Raw genomic sequence first — 27,181 nt, 5'->3', positions numbered from 1 at the left:
CATCGCAGCTTGTTGTGTATGGGGCTGTGTAGCCACAGACCGGTCAGAGTGCCCATGCTAACCCCTGTCCACCACAAAAAGTGCCTACAATGGGCATATGAGCGCCAGAACTGGACCATGGAGCAATGGAAGAAGGTGGTCTGGTCTGACGAGTCATGTTTTCTTTTACATCATGTGAACGGCCAGGTGCGTACGCATCGTTTACTTGGGGAAGAGATGGCACCAGGATGCACTGTGTACAGAAGGCGCAGATCTAGCAGAACTAGTTCTAGTTCACTTATCCTGTTTTGAAAACTCCTAGCGTTTGTTACTAGGAGACCCATTTATTAATTAACGGAGTTTTGCCCGGTCAATTATCATCTGTCATCACAACAATTTTTCATAACCGCTTATTAAAAAAATCATTTCTGGACAGCGCGTCTGATAGGAGACTGTCCAGGTGATGGCTTTACTTACCTTAAAACTCCAGTCATTGCCGCAAAGTGGTAGGCTTTCCTTAAAAAACAATTTCACTTAAAAATTCCTAAACCATATTTCCATTGACCAACCCCTGCTCCTTGTCGACTCTATATTGGACAAGACTTCTATGTTCACAGTTAGGGGCCGATTGAATTCTGCCGCGAATAACGCGTCGTTAACAGTATTACCGTTAATACAGTAATTTTAACCTGGATTTATACTCGCGGCAAAATCCAGCGTTGAAATTACTGTATTAAGGGTAATTATGCGCAGTTTTACCGTAATAACGGTTATACTGCTAACGCCGCATTATTTGTGGCAGAATTATATCGGCCCCTTAGTGTCTTGTGAACACCTGAGTCATATAGATTCTAATTATCCATTAGTTTCCTTTGTATTGAAGGACTGACACATGTGATTTGTTTTGTGTTACACTAACTTTTTTTTAATGCCAGTAAACACTAACGTGTGTCATTTACAGACTACTGTAAAATGATCAGATTACATGACTTACAGGCACTGCTAGCTTATGTATCTCCTATAGTCTAACCACTGATATTACTTCTATCATCAGTTTCAGTGCTTATATGCTCAGGAAGGTTTGTGGCAATAGACTAATAATAAACTTCACTGTGTCATACGCTTGCTGGGAATATTTTACAAGTTACAAGTAATTAGTAACCTGCACTCATATTTACACATACTCTGTAGTCAGGGCTGCCAAGAGGAATTCAGGACCCGGGTACAACAAATTCATGGGGCCCCCCTAATAGTCGAGTAAGCCCTAAAAAAAATTTGCACCGACTAACGGCGGCGCAAAAAAAATCGGGGGTGTGGTCATTCATTCAGGGGCCTTTCAATGTGCCGTTGGGGGCGTAGCTAGCCTAACGGTGGTGCAAATAATTTCGGGGGTGTGGTCATTCATCTGGGGCGTGGCAATGCGTCATTGGGGCGTGGCTAGCACATCAAAATCACTAGGTCCTGAATTCACCAGAGCGTCACATATGTCCCAGCACTCCTGACTTTTAAGACATCTAGCACCACAGTGCAGTATAGAAAGAATGCAGTGTGTACACAAAGAGTTCAGTCTTGGCCTGCACCTTACATTGGGCACAACACTCACCAAAAATTGCCATTGTCCCTACTAGAATCACAACATTTCACACACTCTCCTGCTCTCTCCTACCTGTTCTTCTCACTTTCTCCATCTGTGACTGCTGCTTTCTTTAGTTGCGGCTTGTCCTGAAATGTTGGAGGACCTATTTGGGAAAAAAATGGCTACATTTAGAAAATTACAGCCAGCCCTGGCGTTAAATCAATAGCACCCACGATTAATAATTAGGCCTTCCTCCAGCCCCAACATTAAAATAATAGTATTCACATTTAATAAATAAACCTATTTCCCTTCTTGCAAACAGTCTAGCAATACCTATTTCCCGCAACCATCACTGCCATTAAATAATTCATAGTCACATTTAATAAATAGACCTCATTCTCCCTAAACTCACCCCCATATTCAATAGCCCCCAAACCCCCCATCTTAAATTAATAGTCCCCACTATTAAATGTGCCTCTCCCCTTTTTTTTAACTCTGCTTCTCTCCCCTTTTTTATTTATTCTGTTTCTCTCCGCTTTTTATTTTAACTCTGTGCTTCTCTCCCCTTTTTTATTTATTCTGTTTCTCTCCACTTATTTATTTATTCCATGTTTCTCTCCACTTTTTTATTTATTCTGTGCTTCTCTCCCCTTTTTTATTTATTCTGTGCTTCTAACATAGTAACATAGTTGATGTTGTTGAAAAAAGACACCAGTCCATCAAGTTCAACCTATTTTGGATCTCCTGCGATCCTGCACTTATATTTGAAATTGATCCAGAGTAAGCAACCGCCAATCTGTTTCAATTGTGAAAATCCCCCCAGACTCAATATTGCAGTCCTATTTTTACCCTATATCCACTACTATCCTTCATTTTAAATTAACGGTCGTATCCCTGGATACACCTTTCCCCTAAAAATTTGTCTAACCCATTCTTAAACATATCTATTGAATCTGCCATCACAACCTTCCCTGGCAATGAATTCCATATCTTGACTGCCCTTACTGTAAAGAACACCTTCCTTTGCTGGTTGTGAAATTTACTCTCCTCTAACCTTAGGGGATGACCACGTGTCCTGTGTATGGTCCTTGGGGTAAAAAGTTCCCATGAAAGCTCTCTGTATTGACTCCTAATGTATTTGTACATAGTAATCATATCTCCCCTTAGACGCCTCTTTTCTAAAGTAAACATGCCTAAACTGGCTAACCTTTCCTCATAACTTAATAACTCCATATCCTTTATTAATTTTGTCGCCCTTCTCTGAACACTTTCTAGTTCCAAATTATCTTTTTTATAGAGTGGTGCCCAGAACTGTACTGCATATTCAAGATGAGGTCTTACCAACGATTTATACAGTGGCAAAATTACACTGTCTTCCCTTGCATCTATGCCCCTTTTTATGCATGCCAATACTTTGTTTGCCCTTGCAGCTGCTGCTTGACATTGAGCACTATTGCTAAGTCTACTGTCTACGAGCACTCCCAAATCCTTTTCCATTATAGATTCTCCTAAATTAATTCCATTTAATTTATATATTGCGTTCTTGTTTCTGATCCCTGAATGCATAACCTTACATTTATCTGTGTTAAACCTCATATTCCATTTGGCAGCCCAATCCTCCAGTTTATTTAAGTCCCTCTGTAGAGAAGCTACATTCACTTTTTTATTTATTCTGTGCTCTCCCCCCCTTTTTTATTTATTCTGTGCTTCTCTCCCCTTTTTTATTTATTCCGTTTCTCTCCCCTTTTTTATTTATTCTATGTTTCTCTCCCCTTCTTTATTTATTCCGTTTCTCTCCCCTTTTTTATTTATTCTGTGCTTCTCTCCACTTTTTTTATTTATTCTGTTTCTCTCCCCTTTTTTATTTATTCTATGTTTCTCTCCCCTTTTTTATTTATTCTATGCTTCTCTCCCCTTTTTTATTTATTCTATGTTTCTCTCCCCTTTTTTATTTATTCTGTGCTTCTCTCCCCTTTTTTATTTATTCTGTGCTTCTCTCCCCTTTTTTATTTATTCTATGTTTCTCTCCCCTTTTTTATTTATTCTGTTTCTCTCCCTATTTTTATTTATTCTGTGCTTCTCTCCACTTTTTTATTTATTCTGTGCTTCTCTCCCCTTTTTTATTTATTCTATGTTTCTCTCCCCTTTTTTATTTATTCTGTTTCTCTCCCTATTTTGATTTATTCTGTGCTTCTCTCCACTTTTTTTATTTATTCTATGTTTCTCTCGCCTTTTTTATTTATTCTGTGCTTCTCTCCCCTTTTTTATTTATTCCGTTTCTCTCCCCTTTTTTATTTATTCTATGTTTCTCTCCCCTTTTTTATTTATTCTATGCTTCTCTCCCCTTTTTTATTTATTCTATGTTTCTCTCCCCTTTTTTATTTATTCTGTGCTTCTCTCCCCTTTTTTATTTATTCTGTGCTTCTCTCCCCTTTTTTATTTATTCTGTTTCTCTCCCTATTTTGATTTATTCTGTGCTTCTCTCCACTTTTTTTATTTATTCTATGTTTCTCTCGCCTTTTTTATTTATTCTGTGCTTCTCTCCCCTTTTTTATTTATTCCGTTTCTCTCCCCTTTTTTATTTATTCTATGTTTCTCTCCCCTTTTTTATTTATTCTATGCTTCTCTCCCCTTTTTTATTTATTCTATGTTTCTCTCCCCTTTTTTATTTATTCTGTTTCTCTCTCTATTTTTATTTATTCTGTGCTTCTCTCCACTTTTTTTATTTATTCTGTGCTTCTCTCCACTTTTTTATTTATTCTGTGCTTCTCTCCCCTTTTTTATTTATTCTATGTTTCTCTCCCCTTTTTTATTTATTCTGTTTCTCTCCCTATTTTTATTTATTCTGTGCTTCTCTCCACTTTTTTTATTTATTCAATGTTTCTCTCCCCTTTTTTATTTATTCTATGTTTCTCTCCCCTTTTTTATTTATTCTGTGCTTCTCTCCCCTTTTTTATTTATTCTATGTTTCTCTCCCCTTTTTTATTTATTCTGTTTCTCTCCCTATTTTTATTTATTCTGTGCTTCTCTCCACTTTTTTTATTTATTCTGTGCTTCTCTCCACTTTTTTATTTATTCTGTGCTTCTCTCCCCTTTTTTATTTATTCTATGTTTCTCTCCCCTTTTTTATTTATTCTGTTTCTCTCCCTATTTTTATTTATTCTGTGCTTCTCTCCACTTTTTTTATTTATTCAATGTTTCTCTCCCCTTTTTTATTTATTCTATGTTTCTCTCCCCTTTTTTATTTATTCTGTGCTTCTCTCCACTTTTTTATTTATTCTGTGCTTCTCTCCCCTTTTTTATTTATTCTATGTTTCTCTCCCCTTTTTTATTTATTCTGTTTCTCTCCCTATTTTTATTTATTCTGTGCTTCTCTCCACTTTTTTATTTATTCTGTGCTTCTCTCCACTTTTTTTATTTATTCAATGTTTCTCTCCCCTTTTTTATTTATTCTGTTTCTCTCCCCTTTTTTATTTATTCTATGTTTCTCTCCCCTTTTTTATTTATTCTCAGCCTCTCTTCCCCGTTTTTTTACTCCCCCTTCTTTATAGCACTGTCCCTTTCCTCCCCTTGCCTCTCCGTTTCTTTACTTACCTCCGGTCAGCTTTTTTCTTTTTCTCTTCTTCTCTTCTGTCTTCTCTTCTTTCTTCTGGTTTTGTCTTGTCCGGCGCTCAGTCCGGCGACAGTCAGTGTTAATGGAGAAGAGGAGAGGAGGGACGCGGCGCCGCGGTTACATGAGTATTTTTTTTTTGTTGTTTGTTTTATTGTTCCAGCTCCCCCCACCAACGAACCGACCCCCCCTGCCTCGGAAAAAAGGCAAGCCCAGGTAAAATGTACCCGCCCCCTCCTCTCGGCGGCCCTGTCTGTAGTGACAGAAACATTTTATGTGACAACAGGAGAAAAAGTGGAAAAAAAGGGAATCAAAGTTGTTTGAGAACAAACTCCAGAAAACCTATTTAATGTCAAACGTGATCATTTTTACAAGCAACATTTTTATAGGCTATTGGGACAACAAGTAAATGAAACAGATGAAACAAAAATGTTTGTGTTCTTTCTGCTGATTATAATAAGGATGTTATAATGTTGGGCATATACGATTTGTTTAAAAGTTGGGAGATGTTCACCTTTGCAGCTACAGGGTGCAGAAGGGTATCTTAAGGGTGAGTAAAGTCTATGGGGATATATTTACTTAACTGCGGGTTTGAAAAAGTGGAGATGTTGCCTATAGCAACCAATCAGATTCTAGCTGTCATTTTGTAGAATGTATTAAATAAATGATATCTAGAATCTGATTGGTTGCTTTAGGCAACATCTCCACTTTTTCAAACCCATCGTTTAGTAAATACACCCCTATGTGTGGGTTAGTGGACCACCACCTTTAAACATGTTCTGTCACTTTCAATGACTTGTCCACCGGGGGCACTGTTTGACTTTTTTTTGCAGAGTTTTAATTTTACCCTGGCCAAGCAAGTGATACAGTTTATACCGGCTGTTAATAAATGTTAGTAGATGCAATTATGCATGGAAATATAATAATAATTAAGTATGCTTATATGTATTAACATTATCAAATAATAAAGTGTTCAGTAAACCCTTATTATTTATAGGGTATATTGTAAGATGGGAACAATCACAGAGGTGACAAAAGCCAGATTTAAACAATTGCTGGAAGGCATTTTGTGAATAAAAATTAATTGAGTTCATATAGTACATATTTACTGGATATATTTAATTATAGTAGCTGCCATGACTCCTGCTTCTCCAGAGCTAAGAACCAAACTGATCCACTAACATAATTTCCCTACAGCGCCACCTATAGTACATTGTCTGGCACTGTGTGATGACAGCCATAGACTGAGGCGACTCTTAGCTATGGGAAAACCTCGATTTCTAGGGGTATAAAGTATATTTCACTATATGGAAGATTTATCAAGAAAGACATGAAAATATTTTACAGAAAGAATACAATGATACAATGTACAAAATCAGCACAGGGCAGAAAATGACTCATAATGGGCCTGATTCATCAAGACATGCATACTGAATGCAACACGCGTTTGTATTATAATGTATGGAATAATATGCACAAGGAGCTGATCTGAAGATATGTGCGCTGATGAATTCAGGTGTAGGTCTGCTCTGCTGTACTACACAAGACACTGTAGGATACGTCTAATATTTATGAAGAATATAAACTTGCAAAAGAACGCACAGAATTTTTTTTTTATTCAATTAATGTCACCTGTTAATAATATAGCCATTTAAGATAACAGTAAAAAAATAATAATTGTTTTTTGTATATATTTTTGTCCCATGAAATACATTTATTAGGATGTTATTAATGTTTACTGAACATAAAAAAACATTTTTACTGATTGCAAACACATGTTATAGCATGTATATGTGTGTAACCAACGTCTCAAGGGAACTCACATCGAGCCATGATCCAACGCATTTCATCATTAAGATACCAGCAGGGGGTTAGCTTGGCGTGAGAGAGTTCAGTAAGAGGTCTCCTCCCTTCACGAACCAACAACCACTTTGAGGTGATTAGAGAAAGGGAAACCCTTACTATTTACACTTGGCTATCTCACACCAAACCAACCCCTGATGAAGTCCTAATGGTGAAATGCGTTGGGTCATAAGTTGACATGAGTTCCCCTGAAAAGCAGCTTAGATTTCAGAACTAGGCTTGGATCTTCAATGCATGATACTTCTAAGAACGGGAGCCTCACTATTTGGATTACTCCACTTCAAACAGATATATGACAAACATTGTGAAGACCATAGTAAAAATGTGTTTTTTTCAAAAATAAATAATACTCAATATTTAAATGCAATTGTAATTTGAGCCCCACCCCAAAAAAATCCAGTCTCCTTAAAAATCCGGTAGCACCTGTTCTATTGTTAGAAAGTAAAATGTATTATCAAGACTGCCATCATGAATTGGAAGAAAATGTTGTGATACTAGAGTGGAAAAATCATGATTCTTAGCATTTCTTTGAAGGCTGTCCAACATTTTAAATGTCCCTATTAGGTACATGCCATTAGGTACATGCCATTGGTAGGTTTAGAGGCTGCCTAATTCAATGTCTTGAAGTTAGCATATATTTGCAAAGTAAGCATCCAGCTACAGGCTGATCTAAACACCACCCCCTCTTACAAAATTACTAGTAGACAGTGCTTTTTTTCCCATTGAACGCTGGGAACGGCGTTCCGGCACCTTTTTTTTTTTACTTTTTTTTTACTTTTTTTTTTCTCTGCGGTGCTGCTACAGTGCAGCACCGCATCTGTGTGTGTGTGTGTGTGTGTCCTGCTTCCGTCGGCCAGAAGCAGGGCAGCGGGAGGAGCAGCGATCGAACTAAGAAGAGTGAAAAGAAGTATGCAAAGAAGGTAAGTAATACTGACTACAGAAAGCGGGAAGGGGTGAAAGTAGAAGAAGGCTACAGAATAGAGGGGGAGCAGAAAGAAGGCTACAGAATAGAGGGGGAACAGAAAGAAGGCTACAGAATAGAGGGGGAGCAGAAAGAAGGCTACAGAATAGAGGGGGAGCAGAAAGAAGGCTACAGAATAGAGGGGGAGCAGAAAGAAGGCTACAGAATAGAGGGGGGGCAGAAAGAAGGCTACAGAATAGAGGGGGAGCAGAAAGAAGGCTACAGAATAGAGGGGGAGCAGAAAGAAGGCTACAGAATAGAGGGGGAGCAGAAAGAAGGCTACAGAATAGAGGGGGAGCAGAAAGAAGGCTACAGAATAGAGGGGGAGCAGAAAGAAGGCTACAGAATAAAAGGGGAGCAGAAAGAAGGCTACAGAATAGAGGGGGAGCAGAAAGAAGGCTACAGAATAAAAGGGGAGCAGAAAGAAGGCTACAGAATAGAGGGGGAGCAGAAAGAGGGCTACAGAATAGAGGGGGAGCAGAAAGAAGAATACAGAATAAAGGGGGGGGCTACAGAATAAAGAAGGGGAGCAGAAAGAGGGCTACAGAAAAAGGAGGGAGGTGGAAAGAGAGGGCCACAAAAAAAACAGGGTGCAGAATAGGGGTGAGAATAGCTAGCGGCCATATGTGAGAAAAGTTGGTAGGCAGCCGCAGCAGGGGACATGTCAGTGTGTAACAGATGAGTGATGTCCAGTTGTTATGTTTGTTTTATTAAATTAACATATGGGGCCTCCCCTCTAGATATCCTGCGCTTACTCCATCAGTCACCTGGACTGCAGCCTTGCCAGCCAACCAGGAGGAGGTAGGAGTTATTATTTTTATTTTACAATTGTCAAGTGTGTGAGGGGCAAGGAAGGGAGTAAATTTATGTATATATATATATATAATTTTTTTTCATAAAAGATTAATAAGACGTGAGTTCCGGCACCTTTTTTTTTACAAAAAAAGCACTGCTAGTAGATATATTATTGCCCAAGCCCAGAAATTGCCTAGGTTCAGACAGACATTTATGCAAAAATGTTCTTGCAAAATTGAGATCAATGACTGTAATGAATCATCATCATCATCACCATTTATTTATATAGCACCACTAATTCCACAGCTCTGTACAGAGAGAACTCACTCACATCAGTCCCTGTCCCATTGGAGCTTACAGTCTAAATTCCCTAACATACACACACACACACACACAGACACAGACTAGAGTCAATTTGTTAGCAGTCAATTAACCTACTAGTAGGTTTTTGGAGTGTGGGAGGAAACCAGAGCACCTGAAGGAAACCCACGCAAACATGGGGCGAACATACAAACTCCACACAGATAAGGCCATGGTCGGGAATTGAACTCATGACCCCAGTGCTTTGAGGCAGAAGTGCTAACCACTAAGCCACCATTTTTTTTCTGAAACCTACACGATTTGATTACATGCAATGCTGTAATCAGTAATTCAATTAAATAGTCTTGGAAAAGCAAACATTAAATGCAACTCCCACCAGCCTATCATGAAGGAAGTTGGCATAGAAAGTTGAGAATAACCCTCCCCCCCCCCATTACAGCACCACATTTCTGAAGGAAAAAAGCTCCATCAAGAATATTGATGACCTATAACAAATAATCAAGGCGTACTGTTGACAAAGCTATGCTATTATGTAGGTAATGTAAAATGACACGGAGACCATCACTGTGACTGATGGAAGAATAAGACATCTAGATAAATTCCCACAAGTAACTGATCCCAAAGCATATCCTTAAATAAACGCAAAATATGTGTTGAGAATGAAATAAATCACAGCAATTTTGAAACCAAAGGTTGGTGAAAGGTGTTTAAACATTCAGACAAGTCCTCTCTAAGGGTCCAAATGCCAGAGGTTCTTAAGTGATTTATGTATCTTAAGCTAGGTACACACTACAGGGTTTTTGTCCAATAATCGGCTCAACCAGCCCACATACGACCGCTCGTTCAAAAGTCGAGTCAGTGTGTGTAGTGACACGATGGTCGAAAGTCTGCCCAAATGGACGATTGTCGCCTCATTTGGTTGGTCGTACCGTTAAATATTTTCGTTCCAATCTCGTTTCCGTTGTGTAGTGTGTATAAACTTCCGACCAATCCACGACAATCCTCCGAAACTTCCTCGACCTGGGGGGCGTGTTTATGCTAATGTCTTTGGTATATCGTTACATGAACTGCAAATGTTGCTTCAGTGTGTACGAAATTGCAATCATTGCTCACAACAACATGGCTGTAAAAAGTCGCTAAAGGGACGTCCGCTCTTCCCTTTATCGTCTAAAACAAGGTTAGTCAGTATGCAGTCCATGGACCGAACGATCGGACCATCGATCGCATGTAAAATCAATCGGCATAAAAAGTTAGTGGAAAATTCTGTAGTGTGTACCCAGCTTTAGAAATGCAGTAGAATAAAGGAATTTGTTAGCTACAGATAAAGCTACAGTCTATCAGTAATAATCCCATCTGCAAGAACTCGTAATCAAATTCTTTCAATTAATGATTATATTTTATTGTGGCCTTAAATGTCACAACTTGAAAAGTATGCAAATGGGTAAGTTGTCTCCGAACTTCATTATGATGGGCCATTTTAAGATTACAAAAGTACATAATACTAACAGCATTATGTATTACAAGGTTGCAATATTCTTTAATGAACTAAGCCCTTGTCTCTCGCTATTGTAAAACATGGAGTGAATACCCTTATTAGACTTAAATGCCAACATCCTAAGATTCTGCTCCATAACCTTTTGAAACAAATCCATATGCGGTTCCTGCGATTGTGTAGTATAAAAAATGTGATTTACAATGTAAAGTAGTCTGTAAAGGTGAAGCCAAGTTGAATCGTAATTCTGTGTTACCTTCTCTAATCAAGGACGGTAAATCCATTAGAGTAGAAAAATCTTTAAAAGTAAGTGAAAACTCTCTTAGTGACTTTAAGATATCCGGACTTCCCATAACGGGCCTGAGTCATTAAGGAAAGTAAGGCAAAAAAAGGAGTAAATGTTCTCCGGGACAAACCATATTACAATGCCAGGGGTGCAAATTAATTTATTATTTTGCACAAACGTTAAATACTGGCTGTATTTTCATGTAGCACACAAATACTTGATAGCTTTATTTTTACACTGAAATTTAAAGTTGATCTAGGACATTCCCTACCCCAACTATAAATCTGTCCACACATTTTAAATTTACCTCCCCCTCCAATGTAACATGGTTTTGTCCAAGTGCATAGTTACTCCTTTATTATGCTTTGCTCTCCTTAATGACTCTGGCCCAACGGGTTCCATACTTATAGCATAGTTTGAAGAACATGAATGACCAGGGTGTGTGGGACTAACATATTTGCAACGTGTGAATGTTTCACCAAACTTGTTAATGTCAAAGGAGTTTTAAATAGGTCAGAATGTTTGGTGGGTTAAAAAAAAAATAAACCTCTTATCAAGAACATTGCAATTGAAAATGGCCAAAAAAAACACCAGACAGGATTGAAACTTTTTTAAATGATGGTTTTGTTCCCTAAATCGCTCAGACCCTCTGTTATCTTTACATTGCTTGGCGTGGTACAGTTCAAAGCAAGCTGCTTGACTTACTTACTGACATTTTGGATGCATTACTTGAATTCTCATGTGCTCCCTAGATGTTGTTGAGGGATTTTCAGTTTTGATATTACACTTACTCCTGACTATTATTGCCTATTGACTATACTTTACTATTTCTTTCTAACGTAAGTGAATTGGTATATACCAACTACTGTGTTTTACTCCACACTTAGAGACGTCTCTATCTTATCCACACCATTCCTATGTCGCTCCACTATTTTGCCGTGTACAATGCATCTGAGACAGACTGAACCTCATTTTCAATGAACACTTGACGCAGAAAAAAAATCCCAAAAAGCCATAAAAAAAATCTAACCTCCTTTTTGTTGATTAATTCTTTTATATATTTCTCCCAAAAATACTGCTTGGCTTATTTTGGCTTACATTAATTCTGAGAGTGGGGTGACATCAAGTTCCTGCTTATTACACGTGTTACTTTTTGAGTTGGAAGATTTGTTTTACAATGGGAAACCTAGAAACTTTTGAATTCCCTCCTCAACCAGTCACTGTGATCACCTGTTGGGGTACCAGCTATCCAGGGACAGGTCTCCCGTCTGTCTCCAACTGACCACTGTAGCAGTCTTGCGTCTCTGTAACCCAGGATTCTCCGTAGCTCCCATTTGGCACAATCCAACTCTCAGGGAACAGACCGCCTGTCTGCTTCCAAATTATGCCTGGTCTCAACCCCCATTCTCTCTACCCTGCCTCCTGCAGGACACACCACAGCTGGCTCTTGTCTTCTGATCTCTTCACTGCTGGGGAGGGTCTTGAAGCCAAACTAGTGCCAACCTCCAGCCACCACAATATGAGTACGGACCAACGCACTGTCCCCATCTTATGCACCAGCTGTCCCCCAGCCAATATATAACTTATTCTCCTTTCTTAAACAAACAAAAGTTACTGTATAAACAACTACATAAGATAATAGCACTAAAGTACTATGTAAAATATTAATACTACACATTGTGGCATAGGGATCAGAGAGATGATTATAAGATTATACTTCTTCCAGATTATTTACATATCTATTGCCCCATATGGCATTATGTTACCCAGACATCCAGGGCCGGTGCTAGGGTTCTCGGCACCCTAGGCAAAATTTCAACACCCCACCCTGCCCCGCCGCCCCCCCCCCCCCTTCCCGACAAACACACTAAATAAATAAATAATTCGATTTTATTTACCTCACTCTTTTTTCTCCTGAAGCCTGGTCAGTAGATGCAGGGGGGCTCTTCAAACCTCTTCTCTTTGGGCGTCGGGAAAGAACTTTAATCACACTGCCTGTCACTGACTTCACTGAGGCGCCGCCGGACAGACTGTCACATGATCACTGATGTTAGTGATCATGTGTGAGATGCGCCGCAGACACTGAAAAACAGCGGCGGCACCCTGCCCTTCTGCACTTCTCTCCCGAAAATCTAGTCAGCGGCGCCCTGCAGGTGACTTGCAGCGATATAGGTAGATGAGTCAGCGACTTGCAGCTATATAGGTAGATGAGTCAGCGACTTGCAGCTATATAGGTAGATGAGTCAGCGACTTGCAGCTATATAGGTAGATGAGTCAGCGACTTGCAGCTATAGTGGAAAGGCAGGTTTAACCACGGAGACCAGAGTGGACGTGCACAGGTGAAGGAGGGTAACGGGTAGTCAGTGGTCTGCGTATAGCAAGTTGTACCACTGCTGTGATGAGAAGACTTGTCCAGGTGCAGGTAGGTAGAGGGGAAGTCAGTGGTCTGCGTATAGCAAGTTGTACCACTGCTGTGATGAGAAGACTTGTCCAGGTGCAGGTAGGTAGCGAGGAAGTCAGTGGTCTGCATATAGCAAGTTGTACCACTGCTGAGGTGAGGAGACTTGTCCAGGTGCAGGTAGGTAGCGGGTAGTCAGTGGTCTGCGTACAGCAAGTTGTACCACTGCTAGTAAGTGAGGACTTGTACTGGTGCTGATAAGTGAATACAGGGAAAGAGTAAATAACTGAATGAGGACAATGAGAGCACAGAGGAACTTCTCCAAACGGGTAGGTAGCGTTATCGCTAATAGTCTATGGTGACATGTATACCACAGCTCAGTAGAGAGGCTTGTATCAAGCAGATAGGCAGAGTATCAGCCAAAGTCTATAGCGGGTATGGATACCGCTGTTGAGAAGAGGAGCTTGTCCTAAGCGGATATGCAAAGTAACAGTGGATAGTCAATAACGAGTGAGCATACCGTTGATGAGTAGAGAAGCTTCCGGAATCCGCACATATCTCACACAAGACACTGCTAAAACCTTAATTCATGCACTAATCATCTCCCGCATTGACTATTGCAATTCCCTCCTTACTGGTCTTCCCAAAAACAGACTCAAACCCCTAAAATCTATTTTACATGCTTCGGCAAGACTGATTTTCCTTGCAAATAGCTATTCCTCTGTTGAATCACTCTGTATGTCTCTACACTGGCTGCCTGTCTTCTACCGAATCCAATATAAAATACTTTTACTAACCTACAAGGCCATCAACAAAGCTGCACCAACATACATCTCCTCTCTTGTCTCAAAATATCTCCCAACTCGGCAACTCCGTTCTGCAAAAGATCTGCGTCTCTCATCCACCCTCATTACATCCTCCCATTCCCGGTTACAGGACTTTTTTCGGGCTGCACCCACTCTATGGAACTCTCTCCCTCGCACAATAAGACTCTCCTCTGTTCTACAAACTTTCAAGCGTTCTCTGAAAACCTACCTATTCAGACAAGCTTATAATATTCCTCAACCACCATCTTAACCTCACTACCTTTAGCCTGTTACACAATTTCACACAAGACAACTACCCCCGGAATAACATTGTTGTGTGACAGGATCATTTAGCTTATGAGTCACCCTACCTTTGCAGTCTGGCTGGGCCAAGATGCAAAATGTATACTTAACCTCATGTGTCAATCTCCCATTGTCCCATAGATTGTAAGCTTGCGAGCAGGGCCTTCTCACCTCTTTGTCTGTTTTACCCAGTTTGTTTATTAGTTTATTACGTTTGTCCCCAATTGTAAAGCGCTACGGAATATGTTGGCGCTATATAAATGATGATGATGATGATGACGATGTCCATGAGAATATGAAGACACAGCAGGAGCGTTGAACGGCAGTAGCGGGTATGGGAGCTGCAGGTGAGCGGAGCAGGTGATCCAGCAGACAACTGAGGACACGAGCAGGATACAGGAGTAGGTAGCGGGTAAGGGATCCACCGATGAGTAGAGCAGGTAATCAGCAGGAAGCTGAAGACACTAGCAGAACACAGGAGTAATAGCGGTAATGGAAACCACCGATGAGTAGAGCAGGTAATCAGCAGGAAACTGAAGACACTAGCAGAACACAGGAGACACCTTCAGAGACTCACAGGGAATGAGACTCAAGATCAGGCAATGATGTAATGAGCACAGGTGCCTTAAATAGGAAGAGGTGCCTGATCCACCAATTAGGTTAAAAGCAAAAGGTCATAAGTTCTTGGATGCTGCGCATGCGCAGTCCATCAAAATGGCGGACGGCTGCGGTTCAGGACAGGCGCCGGCAGGAAGGCAAGAGAACCACGCACCAGCGCAGAGGTACTCATGGTCCGGTGAGTGACACCCCACCACTGAACTGCCACTTCTCATTCCAGTCATGGCACTTCCAACTAGTAATCTCCATATAGTCCTTACTTCAGCTGCTACTGGCCAAACTTCCACACCAAAAACCTCTTCTCTCCGACCTCTTCTCTTTCTCAGACTTGGCTTGGGACTCTTACTAGTTCTCACGTTGTGGCCCCATAGAAGAGTGGGGGTAGATGCCTCAGTTCTAAGTCCCATTGGAAGGTGTAATCTAAAAGAGGCTGGCCAATGGGGATGGAAGTTTCCTTTCTGCTCATGAAGTCCTGCTGAGAATGGCTCCTGCAAGTCTGGAAAAGAACTCTCTGAGACAATGGAGTGTACACACATGGAACAATGAAAATGCCCAGCACTATACATCCCAACTGTCCTTATTTTGGGTTTTATACCGCACTTCCAGTCTCCCAGTCTTGTCACCTACATATTAAAATATATGTAAAATATGCCCTTTTTTTTACCCAAGATGCAACCAAAACTCTTATCTATTATCTCATCACCTCCCACATTGACCACTGCAACCTTCTCACATCTGGCATTCCCCTCATCTATCTCTGCATCAATCCATTCTAAACACCATGGCAAGATGGTGTTAACTGGAATATTCCGGGCAATACTTAACTCTGTTGACAATAAAGGAGGCGGATGCTCTCAGCTGGCATTAATGGGTTTTTTTCCTTAATAAAAATTAATTATTTATAGGCAGTGACCTAAAGTGTGACGAGCAGATTCTGAACCTAATGATTAATTTCATGTGGTCAAAAATATTACACAAATAGAATTGAATAGGACTCATTGCATTAACATTTACTTTCTATTGGGAAATAATATAGGCACAAAAAATCCTTTCTTTGGTCGGACATTACGGCAAAGTAAAGAATAGAACTGTGTGAAGCTAAAAATGTATCCTGAAAGGAAATAGGAACTGAATTGGCTCCAGAATTTTTGCAGGTCCCTTTAAAAATATTTTATTGAAACTCAAGTCACATGTTATGTTCTGATCACTATTCCCTAAATGCCACATGGTATCTGTTCTATTAGATTGTACCAGTGGTGCCAGGACCTGCCCAGCAACGCCTCCCTTTCATTGCTTCTTCCACTAATTGCAAATGTATGCTGTCTTTTTAAATAGTTAAAATTGGGCTTCCTTTGCTAATACCAATAGATCAAATGTCAGAATTTGTTTCTGGAGAGTTAAAACATATTTGCCAATCCTCCCGGAATGTCCACGAGACTCCCGAATCCGGGGTAGGTCTCCCGGACTCCCGGGAGAGCTGGTAATTCTTCTGCCTCCATGATGCGATCATCCCGGGCCCAAAATGACGCGATTCACCAAGCCCCAACCCCTCATGCCCATCTCCCTATACCATACTTGCCAACTCTCCCGGATTGTCCAGAGACTCCCAAAATTCGGGTCAGTCTCATGGACTCCCGGGAGAGCTGGCGATTCTCCCGCATCGGGCCACTTCAATAAAATTAGAGCCGGAATGTACGGGCGGAGGGAGCGGGGCTTCGTGATTCGATTCATTTTGGCCCCGCCCCCAGTGATGTAATGCTTGTTTGGGGTCTTTTTACACTGTAAAAAGACCCAAAACAGGTATACACGCATACACCCCTCCTGCCCTCCAGGATCTCCTGGACCCGGCCAACATAAGGTTGGCAAGTATGCCCTATACCAGTTCTAATAATTATTGCTAACAGTTTTTTTAAATAGCACCTACGTGGGCGGCCCTTTACAGAGAATATATAAACCTTCACATCAGTCCCTGACCCAGTGGAGCTTACAATCTACATTCCTTAACATACACATGTGGAGGGACAGAAGATGTGCCTGGTGCCCGTGAAGAGGGCGAAGATGTCAGGCTGTGCTGCGCCCCTGGAGGGGCTGAAGAATCCTCAGATGGCGGTGAAGAAAGAAGAGGAGAAGAACTTACCCGTCCATCGATCCAGCGGCGGTGAGTATGACTTTCTTCCTGCAGGTCCCGTCCGCGGAGGAAGGATGAGCCAATCAGGGCTCATCTTTCCCCGCTGGCCAATCAGCGGCCGGATACGCGAGCCAATCGCGGCTCGCGCCCGGCCATTCAAAAGATTGGCACTAGGCCCCGATAAAGATAGTGGGCCAGTAGGCCACCTTGTTGAAGGGCACAAGGCCCCGTTAGGCAGTGAGGGGGACACTAAGCCCCAGGCATAAAAGGGCACAAGGCCCTTAGGTAGTTAGTGGCCTAGAGGCCATAGGAAGGCCACAGGGCCTGGTTAGGGGCTGGTAGCCCGTAGGCTATAAAGGGCACAAGGCCCTCAGTCAGTCAGGGAGGCCACAGGCCTCAGGCAGGGGCTAGGACCCCTAGGTAACAGGGCACAAGGCCCTAGTTAGTGGGCTCAGAGCCCTGAGATAGAGAAGGGGCTGAGGCCCATTAATCAGAGCACAAGGCTCTGTGTGCAACTGGGCAAGAGGCCCATTGTGTAAAGGGCAGAAGGGAGTGTCCCGGTGAGATAGAGGCGTGGGAGCCTCGTGAGTGTAGGCGCGGTCCTGTGTGAGGTGAGCACACGTAGTTAGGAGGTACAGTAGAGCGGAGGCTCCTGTGGTGCTGTAGCAACCTGCTGGTTGGCTAACAGCGGTGTGCTCTGGTAAGTAGCTTACAAAGTACTGTATATGGTATTCTGTCTGTGCGGCAGGTATTGTTGAATTACAGTATTTTGGGTGTGCTACGGATTTGTGTCCAGGGGCAAGACGTCAGGCCCCCATTAAAGGTAGGCTCTTGTTCCTGTGTTGTTCTGTGCTAACCCGTGCTGTGGGGACAAGTGTAGTTACCAGCATACACATAGTCAGGGAAGAACACACGTAGTTTTCCTGTCCCTTAGGTCCCCGGGGTCACACTGGTTCCCAGAGGGGGTGGCTGAGTGAGTTGGTGGCAGTGCAGCACACCTTGAGGCAGTTCCAGGGGCGGCTGTGGTTCTGATTGAGGGTCCCCAAGGCCGGTTCCGTGCAGGTGGACCTGTGGTTCCGGACGTAGGGACACGTGTGAGATACCCGAGTACAGGCAGTCGGGCGGTTCAGTTCGATCGGCTGTTCCGTGCGGCAGTCGGCCCGCGGGTTAGTGTGCTGTTCCACTGAGCCTCAGCCGGGCTTAAAGAACCGGTCCTTAGGGTCTGTGGGTGACCCCATAGCAAGAAGGCAGCTTCTTGGTACGACCTGGGTGAGGGGGTTAGGAACCGCCCTCCAGTTTAGTCCGTGAACACCGGCTGGTGTTCCCCGTAGTGTGTAAGTGAGCAGTTCCGTTAGTGCACCACACCTAGTTAGTCATAGTGGTTTGACTTAGTTGCGTTGCCAACCATTAGAACGTTGTTAGGGTCGGGTCGCTGTTGTAGTCAGTCCAGTTTTGTGGGTGCCATCTTTAGTCTCACCATTAGCGTAGAGGGAGGCTGTATGTTCTTGTCATCCGCAGGTATTGGGGAGGTGCAGGAGAACCGGATCGGAAGTGGGAGTGTCCCGGTGAGTATTACGCTCGATTCCCCCTTTCGGTTAGGCCCTCACCGGCAGGTGTGTGAGGTACTTGAGGCGGGATTAGTCCTCGGACTAGTCTTGGTCTTAAGTGCCTGTAGTCCCCCGCGTCTTGGCAAGAACAAAGTGAGGGGGTGGCAAGTGAGCTTGGACTGACCGCGTCCTCGTTCTTTGCCGTATTCTCGGACAGCCCTTACCTGGTAGGCACGGCCGTAATCTCTGTCTCTATCTTAGAGGGACGTGATTGGAGGTGACAGGGGTTGCGGCTGCGGATCTGCTGGGATTGGATCGCAGCTGGGATATCGGAAGCGGACTGGAGGTGACCATCGTTTTCAAGGTAAGTTCTTTTGTGTTGCGTCTGTCCCTGTCTTTCCCCGCAAGGGGAGTTACACACACACGAGGGTCCATTTGTCAGCAGCCAATCACCATACCCACAAAAACATAGGGGGAACATACAAACACCACAAAGAGAGGGTGGACTTAAACCCAGGACCCCAGTGTTGTGAGGCAACAATTCTAACCACTGTGCCACCGTCCTGCCCATCTCTGGATGGCGTTATCTGAAATAGACTGAAAAAATTAATTTATTGATGAAATTCAACTTGATCTTTTTAAAATGAAAGGAGCAACAGCCCCAGAATATATACAGGGGAGGGAAAAAATAACCGTCAATGGTAGATATAATATATAATGTATATTCTATCTGCTGTATACATTTATATGTGGAAGCTGAAAGCAAGCTTCCAGTTTCACTGCTGCTGCGCCATGGTGAAATCAAGATAAAATATTATATAGGTTCCATTGTTGCAGTGGGAGGAGTTAAGAATCTAGAGCAGGCCTGGCCTGACATGTGGGTTGCCAGACGTTGTGAAACTACAAGCCCCAGCATGCTTTGCCAGTAGATAGCCAGCCGATAGCTGGCAGGGCACGCTGGGACTTGTAGTTTCACAAACCCTGAAGTGCCAGGCTAGGCTAGGCCTGATGTAGAAGAAATTACTTCCTAACATTGTCTTTATTTCCATACAGTATTTCTAACTTTCCAGATAAATTTATTTTCCTAGGAGCCACAATAAAAAAACAACACATTTACTGGCGGAACTTATGGTGATACGTCGCCAATAAATCCTGTGTTTTATTACAGTGTAGTCAAAGCCCTAGAGTGCATGACATTTACACTCTGCCAGCATTTAGCTTAAAACAGACTTTGTTTCAGCATCTTACCCAATATGTATGTATATATATATATATATATATATATATATATATATATACGTACACATATAATATAAGGTATCTGGCACCAGTCTTGTATTACGAAAGGTTAGAAGGTTTCGGTAATTGGACCATTTCCTGTAGCCTTGGGGGTTTATACATGTCTGTGTATAATTAGAATCAGTCTGACAACAACAACACATCCATTCATGCTGTGGTCTTTGAGATCAACCTATAAACCAGTAGAATTAGAGAAAATGTAGCTATATTGTGTGACTCTACGAACACACAGTATTTTGGGCTTAATTTTTTTTGCCTGTTTTGCTCTTAAAGATCTTTTCACGAACAATTCTGCAGACAGATCATGTGAAAAATGGCTGCAGGTCGCTGTCTCTGGCAAAACACAAAATAAAGAGTTATTGTTTCAATGCTAAATGGCATTCTCTCTCCAGAGGCGGTTTTTGGGGGACATTGGCCCTTGGCCACCGGTATCCAAGCGATAAAATGTTTAATATTATTATACCTGTATTGAATCATTTAATATACTTGCAGCCAATTGTAATGTTTTGTTTTACGTTTGATTTAAAAAAAAAAATTATGCCTCTTTTAGTTAAATTTCATAGCTTCATTTTTAGTGAAGTTCAATGTTCCAATATCTGTAATCAATCACCATATGGGGTGCATTTATCCATTATTGGGCTTACAAATGAACCTCTCGTCATCATCATCATCTATTTATTTATATAGCGCCACTAATTCAGCAGCGCTGTACAGAGATCTCACTCACATCAGTCCCTGCCCCATTAGAGCTTACAGTCAAAATTCCCTAACACCCACACACACAGACATAGGGGTATATTTACTAAACTTCGGGTTTGAAAAAGTGGAGATGTTGCCGATAGCAACCAATCAGATTCTAGCTGTCATTTTGTAGAGTGCACTAAATAAATAAAAGCTAGAATCTGAATGGTTGCTATAGGCAACATCGCCACTTTTCCAAACCCGCAGTTTAGTAAATCTAGCCCATAGAGAGAGATACTAGGTCAATTTGATAGCAGCCAATTAATCTACTAGTATGAAACCCACGCAAACACGAGGAGAACATACACAGTACCTCTCCAGATATTTGCAGAACATCGCCCTGATCATACTACATTGTTGGATATTATTGATATTAAAGAGCTAGGAACACTTATCACTATCATGTGACGTTCACATCCAATCCGGGTACGACCCCTTTGGTCAGTTACATCCTTCAGCTTATCCATTACAACGGCTGGGGGGGGTTCTGTCCGTTTAAGAAATCAGAACTAACTCAATGACTGGATTTATTTATCTGTGGTCCTTGTGCACAATCCATTCCAATGTCAGCAAAACAATACAGGAGTGTTCTTCTGGGCACTCTACTGCCCTCTGCTGACTGCTAGCCATATTCCAAGCGCCTGTACTATGTTAGAGCACTTCAACCTTCTCCATAACCCTAAATAAACTGTGCTTTGCGGATTCCCTGTGTCATTGGCGGATCCAGAGAGGGGTGATCGGGCCAATCACCATCCCTAGCAGCACACTTCATACGTTTGCATAGGGTCCAAGATTATTATTTATGTCTTAAATTAATAATTAGTGCTGGTAACATTGGGGCATTAGGAATGTCTTTATTACTTTTGTCACTTTGTGTGTTTAGTGGTTTTATCACGTGGGTAAAAGTGAACTTGAAAATCCAAAAGTGCAACAGCAAGATGTAGAAGGCATCTCATTGGAGGTATTGTACGAGACATCGGAGAAGAGCGCTTACGCAGGGAGGTTTGCACTTTTGCATCTTTTGTAAATCAGAATTAGTGACTGCGCCTTAGTGATGTCACTGGTATCTAGTAAACTGACAGGCTGCAGTCACACGGTGGCTTCCTTCTCTGAGGCACCAACCTGGGGTAATGACAATAGACGTGTGTGCCGCTGCTGGAAATGGCTGTGACCAATGACTTGGGGGCATGCTTTATATAACGTGTTTGTGGCTTTACACAGCCAACTAAATATAAGAAACATTAAAGCAAAAAGCTATAATCAAATACTGGTATTCAATACAGAGCCTGTTTAGTGACAAATATACAATGCAGGAAGCATCTTCCTTATGATTCCAAGTCATCTGTGACAACACAATGCAGACCCACAATCTCTGGGGGCTCAATAATTCAGACCCCTAAATCACTTGTCGTCAGGGCTGTCTTTCCGACTGGGCACGATGGGCAGGTGCCCGGGGGCCCAGGGGGAGAGGGGGCCCTGGCAGGTCTGCTGTTAAAAAAAAAATCTTGTATAAAAAAAAAAGAAACTTACCTTTTGCGGTCACCTGACCATTCAGATCAGGTGGTCAAGTGACGATCCAGCTCTCTCCCTGGTCCCCTCTTCCGTGCTGTGCTCGCAGTGAATGTCGGGTGTGATGTCACGCCCGACATTCACTGCGAGCACAACACGGAGGAGCGCAGAACAGAGAGACTCAGCGAGGGAAAAAGAAGAGAAGGGCATCGGACTTAAGGTAAGTTATATATATATATATATATATATATACATATATATATATATATATATATATATATATATATATATATATATATATATACAAAATATGTGTATGTAAAAAAAGAAGTGATATATGTATATATTGTAGATATGGAGAATGGGGGTCCACGCTCGCTTAAATGAGAGTAAAGAGAAGGCTGCCCAGGGGGACAAAGAAATCAAGGGATAGTCCCATCCCTTGTGGATAGTAAATATTAAAAATAGGAGTCCCCTTGGCGCACAGTTAGAAGTGACTATAATATGTGTGCAAAAAAAAAAAAAGTGACCTCTATAAATATATTTAAAAAAAAGTGATTATTTATATATATGTCTTTGGGCGCCAGTGCACTGCTTTGCCCAGGGGCCCATAAAGTTGTTAAGATGGCCCTGCTTGTGGTTATGCAATACATGGTGTCTATACAATGCAGATTCCCCCAGCTTTTTGGTGTCTATACAATGCAGATTCCCCAGCTATTTGGTGTCTATACAATGCAGATTCCCCAGCTATTTGGTGTCTATACAATGCAGATTCCCCCAGCTATCTGGTGTCTATACAATGCAGATTCCCCCAGCTATCTGGTGTCTATACAATGCAGATTCCCCCAGCTATCTGGTGTCTATACAATGCAGATTCCCCCAGCTATCTGGTCGCCATACAATGCAGATTCCCCCAGCTATCTGGTGTCTATACAATGCAGATTCCCCCAGCTATCTGGTGTCTATACAATGCAGATTACCCCAGTTATCTGATGTCTATACAATGCAGATTCCTCCAGCTATCTGGTGGCTACAATGCAGATTCCCCCAGCTATCTGGTGTCTATACAATGCAGATTCCCCCAGCTATCTGGTGTCTATGTGGGGAAGTGCCCCGTCCGTAGTCCCTTGAAGAGGGTGAAAATAGAAGACAGAAGAGACTCACCAGGCCGGCGTTCCAGAGGTGAGTATCCCCGATCTTCTTTTGCAGGTCCCGGCGGCAGCGGGCAAGTGAGCCAATCACGGCTCACCTCCCGCTGCTGGCCAATCCTGGCTCACCTCCGGCCATTCAAACTACTGGCACCGCCGCCAAGAGCCAATCAGGGCTCGCTGCGACGGCTGATGATGTCAGCGTGCCGACGGCTTTATCAGCCGCCGGGCGCCGACATGAGGTCAGTCCGGCGGTGGAGGGAAAGAAGAAGGACGTCGCCGGAGGAAGTCCAGCAGCGGAAAAAGCGGCAGGGAGCCCTTGTAAGGGCTGTCAGCTACCCTGCCTCCCGAAGACTTCAATCAAGGCGCTAGAGCAGAGATCGTTGGCGGGGAGCCCTTGTAAGGGCTAAGAGCTCCCCCGCCAAGCAGCCTTCAACAGTGCTGAAAAGAAGAAGAGGTGCCGGCGGCTGGAGAGCCTGGAAGACCCGAAGACGGCGGGTCAAGCTGAGTTTCCTGCGCGGAGCAGGTGAGTAATAATTACTCTGTTAGGTCGGGCACAAGGCTCGGGGGAATCTTCAGGCACTAGGTCTGTGGTGCAGGTACCGGTGGCCATTGTAGGTGTTAAGAGGGCACAAGGCCCTTAGGGGTTAGAGGGCACAAGGCCCTAGTTGTTTAGAGGGCACAAGGCCCTTAGTGGTTAGAGGGCACAAGGCCCTTAGTGGTTGAGAGGGCACAAGGCCCTTAGTGAGTCAGAAGGGCACAAGGCCCTCAGGTAGGAGCGTGGCTCCCCCGCAGGGCACAAGGCCCTTAGGTAGGTACAGGGCATACAGCCCTCAGATAGGAGTGCGGCTCCCCCGCAGGGCACAAGGCCCTTAGGTAAGTACAGGGCACAAGGCCCTCAGGTAGGAGCGTGTCACCCCCGCTGGGCATAAGGCCCGTAAGTAGCTTCTGGCTGTAGACCAGAGTAGGTAGGAGCTCGGCTCCCCCGCAGGGCGCAGGGCCCTGAGCTGTAGTGGGCGCAAGGCCCTGAACGGTAGGAGGGCGCAAGGCCCTTTAGTGCAGAGAGGCATGGGCCTCTGGTTAGGGAAGCGATAAGCTTCCGTGAGTGTAGCAGGGCGGCTGCCCTGTAGTGTAGCAAGGACTCAGGGTCCTTGCTGGTAGAGGGGCATAAGGTCCCTTATGGTGAGCGGGCGGTAGGCCTTTATAGTTGGTACTGGGCATTCGGACCAGATCTAGCAGGACGCTAGGTCCTGACGTAGCGTAGGGAACACTCGGTTCCTAAGTAGCTACAAAGTAGAGCTCTGGAGCGGTTTATAGAACCCCCTACATCCGTCCGGATGGGCACCTAAGTCCTGAGCCCAAGGACAAGGCGGGCTTAACGGCCGGGGCTCAGGCCGCGGGCGTAGGCCTGTGGGGCACGGCGTCTCAGGACGCGAGAGTGGTCGATCTGTGGTAAAGTACGGTGTGATGAGTTCCATAGCGGTCCCTCGGGATTGGGTGATATACAGAGGTGTTGGGAATGGCTGTTGTTGTGCTGTCTCTCTTGTCTTACAGGTGCTGATCGGAAGACAAGGTACGTGGAAGGAGCCAAGGGGGCCCCATCGGAGAGTCGCGTACGTGAGTATAGCCGCGGCGAGGACTGTTCCCTTGGTGCACTCACCTTGTGGAACTGTCCCTCCCGTATTCTCCCTTTTCCCCTTACAGCAAAACGAGTGCCCTGTACACGAAGTTAGGGGCCTTTTCCCCCCTGCGGCGTTTGGGCGCTCGGACATCCCCACCCCCCCCCCCCCCGTGGGCACCTCACATCTATACAATGCAGATTCCCCCAGCTATTTGGTGTCTATACAATGCAGATTCCCCTGGCTATCTGGTGGCTAAAAGGCAGATTCCCATAGCTATGTGGTGTCTATACAATGCAGATTCCCCTGGCTATCTGGTGGCTACAATGCAGATTCCCATAGCTATGTGGTGTCCATACAATGCAGATTCCCCAGCTATCTGTTCGTTACACAATGCAGAGCTCAGATCTCTGGTGGTGACAAAACAGTTTAGTCACCGCGCCTACTGTCACTCTGCGATACACCTTTTGCCTAAGCTGAGAAGTTATCATACTAAGCTCTAAGCACTCTGATTTGTGCATAGAGCTGATCATTTACATATCAGTTTGCCGGAAGCTTCAAGTATTCTAATTGGCTAGCTATGGGGTATGATGGCATCACGGCATAACCGAAGGTGGTGGGTGAAAGGAATTTGGCCTCTCTCCTGGGAAGGAAACAGCAATTATGAGACAATTGTCAAATTTAGGAGAATCTGTAATAGTTAACAGAGTTTATTTCTCAAAGTATGACCATATGCAGTGATTCTGTTTTCTAATGCACCTGCAAAGAGTTTCTTGCCTTTTTTATGTTTATTAAGTGACATATACGCTTGCATTTGTATGTGAGTAGACATGAGGAAACTTTTTAAAACTTCGGTGGAATAATTGTCTTGTTCCACATTGCTCAGCACAATTTGGCTTAAGTGCCCTCAGTCCTAACTTCAACCACATCACACTGCAGAATGCATCGAACATTGTTGTTCCAGCTCTATCATAGACTATAACTTCTGCATAGTTTGTACACATACAGTGCACAGTGACATCCCATGGAATTGTGATGCAAAAACAAAACTTGAATATTGCATTTTTAGAGCATTTTACCTCTACCAAGCGGCCTATTCTGCTGCAGAACTAAGTTGAACTCCATGAAACAGATACAATTTTCAATATATCAACCTGTGAAAAATACTCAGCTTCACCAAAAACAATATAGTTTAATTTAGTTCCCAGCACAGGAACATCCTTTCTATTGGTCCATTACTTTCAATGGAGTTATTCATTTCAGTGGGGTTATTATAATTTAAAAAAACAACAACTTTGTAACATTGTTGATGTTCTTATTCCTTTTAAAACTATTTTTTACCTTTTTTGTAACTCTGTCATTAAGATAACACTAAGGGTTATAGTTACTAAACTGCGGGTTTGAAAAAGTGTAGATGTTGCCTATAGCAACCAATCAGATTCTAGGGGGTATATTTACTAAACTGCCGGTTTGTAAAAGTGGAGATGTTGCCTATAGCAACCAATCAGATTCTAGCTGTCATTTATTTAGTGCATTCTACAAAATGACAGCTAGAATCTGATTGGTTGCTATAGGCAACATCTCCACTTTTTCAAACCCGCAGTTTAGTAACTATACCACTAAATCCCTTATCTGTGCTCAATCTACTCTAGTAGTTCTCTTTGTTTTGGCAAGCTTGGTTTTGGCACTCTGTAAGTAAAAAAAATTGCTGTTTGCTCAGCGATACACTGCACTTTACAGGAAATGTAATCAACTTTGATCCGCAGTCCCCAAAATCTCTTACACCACTAGCACCAGCGGTGAAGGTGTTAGTCTCACCTCTGGTTCCCCGATGTCTGGAATAATGCTCCGGTTGCGTCAGGAAGCTGTTTCTCGGCAGTGTGGTGGGATTGAGAGACCTCATATTCTTCTCAGTGGGAAAACTCTTATCCAGTTGCACAGCTGCTAAAGAGAAGAATTGTAAAATTAATGTAACTGTAGATTTGTATGTTATTGGCTTTCTCCCTCCATAGTATTGTAACATGATTTGGGAGAAAACAGAGCTATAGTTTAGCGCTTGAGCAGCCTAGAATAGACTTTACTGCTGCTAAACATTGACAGTCTTCAATTACTGTACATGTCACAGGGGCAAACACAGGATTTGTAGAGGGGGGTTTCCACACCAGGCCACCAGTGGGCGTGA

At 43.0% G+C, this 27,181-nt stretch overlaps 1 long non-coding RNA gene across 1 annotated transcript in view; it reads right to left on the bottom strand.

The window, feature by feature from the left end:
• Positions 1–26,937, bottom strand: part of LOC142140057 (uncharacterized) — a 40,649-nt gene extending 13,712 nt beyond the window's left edge. Inside the window, exon 1 of the long non-coding RNA XR_012688280.1 lies at positions 26,818–26,937. This is a non-coding gene — a long non-coding RNA (uncharacterized LOC142140057). The remainder of the gene's footprint in view (positions 1–26,817) is intronic.
• Between the last annotated feature and the right edge of the window lie 244 nt (positions 26,938–27,181).

The sequence above is a fragment of the Mixophyes fleayi genome, chromosome 2 (assembly GCF_038048845.1).
Source record: "Mixophyes fleayi isolate aMixFle1 chromosome 2, aMixFle1.hap1, whole genome shotgun sequence".
NCBI classification, from domain to species: Eukaryota; Metazoa; Chordata; class Amphibia; order Anura; family Limnodynastidae; genus Mixophyes; species Mixophyes fleayi.
Note: the sequence above shows the minus strand (reverse complement) of the source record. Positions and strands in the feature narration are given on the sequence as shown.